The following is a 7,396-nucleotide window of genomic DNA, read 5'->3' on the forward strand; positions in this document are numbered from 1 at the left end:
GCCCAGGGCCGTCGCTAGCGCGCGAGCCCCCGCGCCACCTTGGCCCCGTCCCGCGCCATCCCAGGCAGCAGTCGCGCCCGCGCCGTCCGGCAGCCGCCGCGCCAAGCTCATGGACGAAGAACAGGAAAGGGCCCCGCCGCCACCTTCACAGGAGCCGGCACGGACTTCGCCGGCCGCTCCTCCGGCACGGCGAGCCGAGGGAAGGGAGGAAAGGGAGGAGCGGCGCCTCGATCTAGGGTTTCCCCCGTGTTTGCCTGGCTTTGCGCCTTCGGTAAAGTAATCTTTGTTTGGATCTCAGGCCAGGCCTTCTCAAAAGGAGAAGAACGCTGCTACACAGACGACAAACGGCGGACGATTTGCAGACGATGTAGCACATCAAGCCGCTCATGTGTAAAGCAAAACTAAACAACACCGTTCGATCCAACATCGTCCAGTGTTCGGCCGGAGTACTGTCGTCTGTATAGTAGTTTCGAAAGGAGAATATATAGTAGGAGTAGACCCTGAAGATGCTTGAGAGATTTTGTTTATGTCTCAGCATGACTCAAATACAGAAATATAAAAGGAAGTAAAAACCCATGTACACCTGCTATTTACACTTCTCAATTACTGCTGCTGGTCTGATTTTTCCTCGCTATCTTTGAGGTAAGACAGAGCACAAGCTCTCAACTCTTGATAGCGTAATCTTTGTTTTTTGTCAAATTGGTTGTCAACCTCACACTTTCGGCTGGAATTTGAGCACAATCAGTGGAATGAGAACTAACCTAAAAGCACATGACGACCCCACCCGTCAGTGCTTGTCTCTCCTTTTCAACGAAAGAAAATGTTTTAGCTTTAAAAATGCATGATGACCGTTCAGCCGTCCAACTGGCAAGCTCCAATGCGGGAGGAAAGGAAAATGGTGAGGAAAGAGATATTTTTAACATGAATGGTGAGGAAAGAGAATACTCCTCAGTCCTCACACACATATGTAGCACTCAGCATCGGTCGTTTTTACTTTGCATATAAGAATTTTTTGAAGTCAAACTTCGTAATGTTTGACATATTTATATAAAAAATGTCAACATCTATAATACTAAAATTAAAATATATGAAAATTAAATCCATGACGCATCTAGCGTTATTGATTTCGTATAATGTTGATATTTTTCTCTATAAAGATGGTCAAACTTTACGAAGTTTGAATTCACACAAATGTGAAGTAAAAAAGGACCGGAGGGAGTACCTCAAATCCTCCCTATACATCCAGAGGACAGCCCTATCAGTGTCCGGTCTTGAAAACTCGACCCAACCAAACCGTCAGCGAACGTCCGGGCTGTTCGGGAACCCCCAATTCTCAACATATATCTGGGGCGAATATGAGGCGGACCGGACATGCCCGGACGCAACCACCATATCGGACCGGGCCACGCCGACCCGCGTCGACCCCATCCCGTCCCCACAAAAAACTAATCCAGACCAAAACCTAGTCCTCACTCTCTCACTCTTTGCTTTGTTCCACTGCTCGTGACCTCCCCTCCTCGAGATCCAGGAGCACATTCGATGACAGATCGGGCAGAAAGGCGGATCCCATCAATTGGGATGCCATGCTACGAGAGGACTCGGAGGAGGAGACAATGAGGACCTCACCCTCCGTGTCACACTGCAATGTTCGTGTGTGAACAGGGGCGGTAGCTCGAGCTCCACTCCACCCTCAGTCGCTCGACGACGCAATGCGGTCACCGGTGTCAGCCCATTGCGGTGCCGGTCAAAATCTGCCGCCCCCCACGTCCCTCTCGCATCCCTCCGCCCCTTCTCCACCTAGCCGAAGATGGGTCCTCGAGCCCGCATCATCGAGCCCATGGAGGAGGACGCCTGAATCGGAGGCATGGGTCGCACGCCATGAGAGGCAGTGAGTCGCGCAGAGGATGTTGGTGGTCAGTTCATCTCGCACATGTTGTGCTCCTGCAGGTCTACGTCGCTCGACCCGGAGGAACTACTCATGCGCGACATCATCCTTCGTTCGCCGAACTCAGAGATGAACGTGAGCGCCACCGCTATAAGACCGTGAAGGCGCTCCAGCTCGGCATCGAGGAGTCTGAGTGCCTTGCGAAGGAGAAGGGGGCTGCCGCGACAAAAGTGACATGGTCATGAAGGAGCAGGTCCACGCCGCTCGTTGTCTCGCCGACATCATCTCGTCCGCATCGTCATCCGACAACGACATAAGGAGCCACGTCGCCGATGCTCTTCGACCACCGAATCCTACGCGGAGCACTACTATCGTTGATCCGGTGACTACAAGGTAAGTGACCCACGAGGAAATTGTGAAGTTTGGCGCCCACCCTTCTTCTGTTTATCTATCTAGCTATAGTTTAGTTATTACTTTGTTGGTATGTTAAATGTGACATACTGATACATCTCCAACGTATCTATAATTTTTGATTGTTCCATGCTATTATATTACCCCTTTTGGATGTTTATGGTCCTTACTTTACACTTCTATAACATTTTTGGGACTAACCTACTAACCGGAGGCCCAGCCCGAATTGATGTTTTTTTTTTGCCTATTTCAGTGTTTCGAAGAAAAGGAATATCAAACGGAGTCCAAACGAAATGAAACCTTCGGGAGCAAATTTTTTTGGAACAAACACAATCCATGGGACTTGGAGTGGACGTCAAGCAACAGAGGAGGCGGCCACGAGGGTGCCCGGCGCGCTCCCTGGGGGTGGGCGCGCCCCCACCCTCGTGGGCCCCTCGAGCGTCCACCGACCTACTTCTTCCTCCTATATATACCCACGTACCCTGAAAACATCCAGGAGCACCACGAAAACCTAATTCCACCGCCGCAACTTTCTGTATCCGCGAGATCCCATCTTGGAGCCTTCGTCGGCGCTCCGCCGGAGGGGGAATAAACCACGGAGGGCCTCTACATCATCTCCAAGGCCTCTCCTATGAGTTGTGAGTAGTTTACCACAGACCTTCGGGTCCATAGTTATTAGCTAGATGGCTTCTTCTCTCTCTTTGAATCTCAACAAAGTTCTCCTTGATCTTCTTGGAGATCTATCCGATGTAACTCTTTTTGTGGTGTGTTTGTCGAGATCTGATGAATTGTGGGTTTATGATCAAGTTTATCTATGAGAAATATTTGAATCTCCTCTGAATTCTTTTATGTGTGATTAAGTTATCTTTGTAAGTCTCTTCAAATTATCGGTTTGGTTTGGCCTACTAGATTGATCTTTCTTGCAATGGGAAGTGCTTAGCTTTGGGTTCAATCTTGCGGTGTCCTTTCCCAATTACAGCAGGGGCAGCAAGGCACGTATTGTATTGTTGCCATCGAGGATAAAAAGATGGGGTTTATATCATATTGCATGAGTTTATCCCTCTACATCATGTCATCTTTCTTAATGCGTTACTCTGTTCTTATGAACTTAATACTCTAGATGCAGGTAGGAGTCGGTCGATGTGTGGAGTAATAGTAGTAGATGCAAAATCGTTTCGATCTACTTGTCACGGACGTGATGCCTATATACATGATCATGCCTAGATAATCTCATAACTATGCGCTTTTCTATCAATTGCTCGACAGTAATTTGTTCACCCACCGTAATACTTATGCTATCTTGTGAGAAGCCGCTAGTGAAACCTATGGCCCCCGGGTCTATCTTTTATCATATAAGATTTCAATCTACTTTTATTTGCATCTTTACTTTTTTAAACGAGCCAGGCGTGTAGTTACTTTTATTTGTATCTTTACTTTTCAATCTACTCAAGCTGGCTAGGCGTGTAGCGCCTATCTGTGAGGCGTTGCACAGTGTAGTGTGGCGCCTTCGTGTCGGGCGTCACACAAAAAGGTCAGCCGCGTGAAATAGTTTCACGGGTAGTTCATTCTGCGATTTGATTTCGTCCACAGGTCTAATTTGTCAAATTTTCCCCCTTCTCCACCTGGCCGAATGGGTCCTCGAGCCCGCATCGTCGAGCCCATGGATGAGGATGCCTGAATCAGAGGCATGGGTCGCACGCCGCGAGAGGCAGTGAGTCACGCAGAGGACGGTGGTGGCTATTTCATCCCGCACATGTTGCGCTCCTGCAGGTCTACGTTGCTCGACCCGGAGGAACAACTCATGCGCGACATCATCCTTCGTTCGCGGAACTCGGAGATGAACACGAGCGCCGCCGCTATAAGACCGTGAAGACGCTCCAACTCGACATCGAGGAGTCTGAGTGCCTTACGAAGGAGAGGGAGGCCACGGCGGCAAAAGTGACACGGTCATGAAGGAGCAGATTCGCGCCGTTCATTGTCTCACCGACATCATCTCCTCTGCATCGTCATTCGACAACGGCATAAGGAGCCACGTCGACGACGCCCTTCAACCATCGAATCCTACGCGGAGCACTACTGTCATCGATCCGTTGACTACAAGGGAAGTGACCCGCGAGGAAATTGTGAAGTTGGGCACCCACCCTTCTTCTGTTTATCTATCTAGCTATATTTAGTTATTACTATGTTGGTATGTTAAATGTGACCTACGTAGTTCATCTCACATTTCATGGGTTGCATGGATTTGGGGGTTCAGATATGAGGGGGGCGACTGCGGACTAGGAGAAATGAGGGGTGGCCTGTGATTGTCCGTGGACACGCCCGGATGCGTCAGCAGACGTATAAGGGGTCCAATTTGACCATTCCGGGTATAGATGCTCTAAGAAGCAGAAAGAAGGGAATAGCAACTCGCAACCGGCGTTGATGACGACACCACCACATGCTACCGGGTAGTCGGGGTCACAGGATAACATCAACGCCACTCAGCTTATTGGGATGGAACGATTAGTGTGCAGATGTCTCACCTCGGCATGGTCAAGGCGATCACCGTGAAAAGGAGCAACAAGAAGAGGAGATGCATCTAGGTTGCTGTTCGCACACGAACACGTCACCGTGTACCTCCAACGCCGAGGGTGATACACCGCAGCTCACATCGAAGGAGACCCGTCCGGAAGCGTGGTACGCAAGCAATCCGGCGGGCGCTTTTGAGCACCCGAAACCCCACGCGCCCGGGAGGGACCCCGTCTAGACGCGCGGCGACTATGGGCTGCCCTAGGTCGGTTCGCCCGCCCCTAGAGCCTCGAGGATCGCTGCCCTTCAACGAAGAACGAACGAAGAACGAGAGAGAAAGAACAAGGGAGAGATGTAAAACTAGGGTAAAAAGTAGATTGATTGTTCGATTGTGTGTTGTTGTTCAATCGGCCGTCACCCCTTAGGTATATAAGAGGTGGCTGGACTTCCCGTGCAAGGAAAAAGCTTGGATTCACGTCCAAAACCCTAGTCAAATTCGGATTGGTCTTGTCCGAACTTTCCAAAACTGTTCGGTTTAAACTGGCTGCACCTTGCGGGTCTTTTTTGTGGTGGTAAACGATCTCGGATGAAAACGAGTCCAAAAGCAATTTTGACCGTTTCGACGATACGAACAACTTTCATGTTGAACGTTTTTGATCAGAGGTCATCTTGAGGGTCAAATAGCTCGCGCAAAATATCTCTTTACTCGCGCTACCAATCAGACATGGCGTCTGGTGGGGCGCGCCATATTTCGCCTCGTGACAGGGCTGCACTCCGATTGCTCTAACTTTTGCATACGAACTCGGATTTGGACGATTTTTATATCAAAATCAATTGTTTCGACGAGACGAAGACAATCCGTGTAGATCATTTTTCCATTTGAGGTCTTCTTGGGGGCTTAATCGGCCAAACTGTACTCTGAATATAAGTTCTTAGTACTTTGAGCATAGTTTCGGCCTTCGAGATGAAATCGGACGGCGATGACCCAAACTTCAAAGATGTTCATATCAACAATACGGAACTCTTTCATGGAGATCACTTCTCCATTTGAGGCCATCTTAAATAAGTTATTGACCGTGCCAAAATCTGGTGCCAACACATGCCCCCCTGTTTTTCGGCAAAACTTGCGTGCCGAAAAATAATTTGCAATGTATTTGTTCTAAGGACGATGTCAACACTCCATCGGCCATTTATTTTTCTCAGAACGATAATTATGTATCGGCCATGTTTATGCTAAGGGCGATAGTTATATATCGGCCGTTGATTTTAACTTCTTGTTCACATCATACCTTGTAACCGATTACCACCAATCGGCTTTAAAGAGATGGGAATGAACCCGTTCCTTGTAGCACTAAGGAAATCAAACTCCGAGAGGTCACGCCCTGTTAAGAAAGTTACATCGGGATGATTCCAATCCACCGATGCATCGGCCAAAGCAACACAAGCCGAATTATCCGCGTGAATGATTTCTACCTCATCATCGATCCATTGTATTAAAAATTGATGCATGGTAGACGGCACACATTGGTTAGCATGAACCCAATCGCGACCTAATATAACGTTATAGTTACCTTGCACCTCGGCGATGAAGAATGTGGTGGCCAAAGTTTTGCTTCCCACGATGAGTTCCATGCACATCACACCTTTGGCCTCTGTCTTTTCTTTACCCTCGAATTCATTAAGTACCATATTGGTCTTCATCAATGCATCATCATCTAACCCCAACTTTTTGAAGACCGAGTAGGGCATAAGATTTACCACAGCACCACCATCAACGAGCATCCTAGCAACCGGCAATCCGTTAATATGACCTTTGAGGTACAATGGCTTCAAGTATTTCACCGGTTCTCTTGGCTTCTCGAAAATAGCATTCTTAGGACCAAAATTCAGCTGGGCTACCTCCCCTTCTTCACCTATAGCACGAAACTCGGCAGGTAAGTAATATACCATATTAATATCCACACCTTCCCAAACCGGCGTAGATTCATAATCCACCATCTCATCTTCATCTCCCAATGTGTATATTGGGCTTAAAGATTCCTCAATTGAAGGGGATGTTTCAGGTAGTGTAGACGATGTAATAGGGGTCGCATCATCCTCTTTTGATGGTGAAGGTGTTGCTGCAGCTAATGTAGAAGCATCTGTGTTTTGTTTTTGTTTAGGCCTCCACACTTGTTTTGTGAGTGCTATGGGCCGAATTTCACTAAACAATTCGTCCCTTTGCCTCTCCTCTTTGTGTTCTACCTTCTCGTGGTTCCTCATGCGTTGTAACCTCCTTTTCATGGTCTTAGTTAAACCGGGAGGACACCACTTAGGTTGAGTATATTTGGGATCCCTTGGTTTGGCCTTGCTTGTGCTCGCCTCATGATCATCAACCATGGAACCCTGCTGAACAATAACAATATCACCATTAGAAGTAACTAGATTACCAACAACCGGCTTTTTGATCTCCTTTTCCTTGTCGCATTCTGAAATTTCCGCATTAGGTTGTAGGGGAACGTAGTAATTTCAAAAAATTTCCTACGCATACGCAAGATCATGGTGATGGCATAGCAACGAGAGGGGAGAGTGTTTGTCCACGTACCCTCGTAG

Source organism: Triticum dicoccoides, chromosome 5B (assembly GCF_002162155.2).
Source record: "Triticum dicoccoides isolate Atlit2015 ecotype Zavitan chromosome 5B, WEW_v2.0, whole genome shotgun sequence".
Lineage (NCBI taxonomy): Eukaryota > Viridiplantae > Streptophyta > Magnoliopsida > Poales > Poaceae > Triticum > Triticum dicoccoides.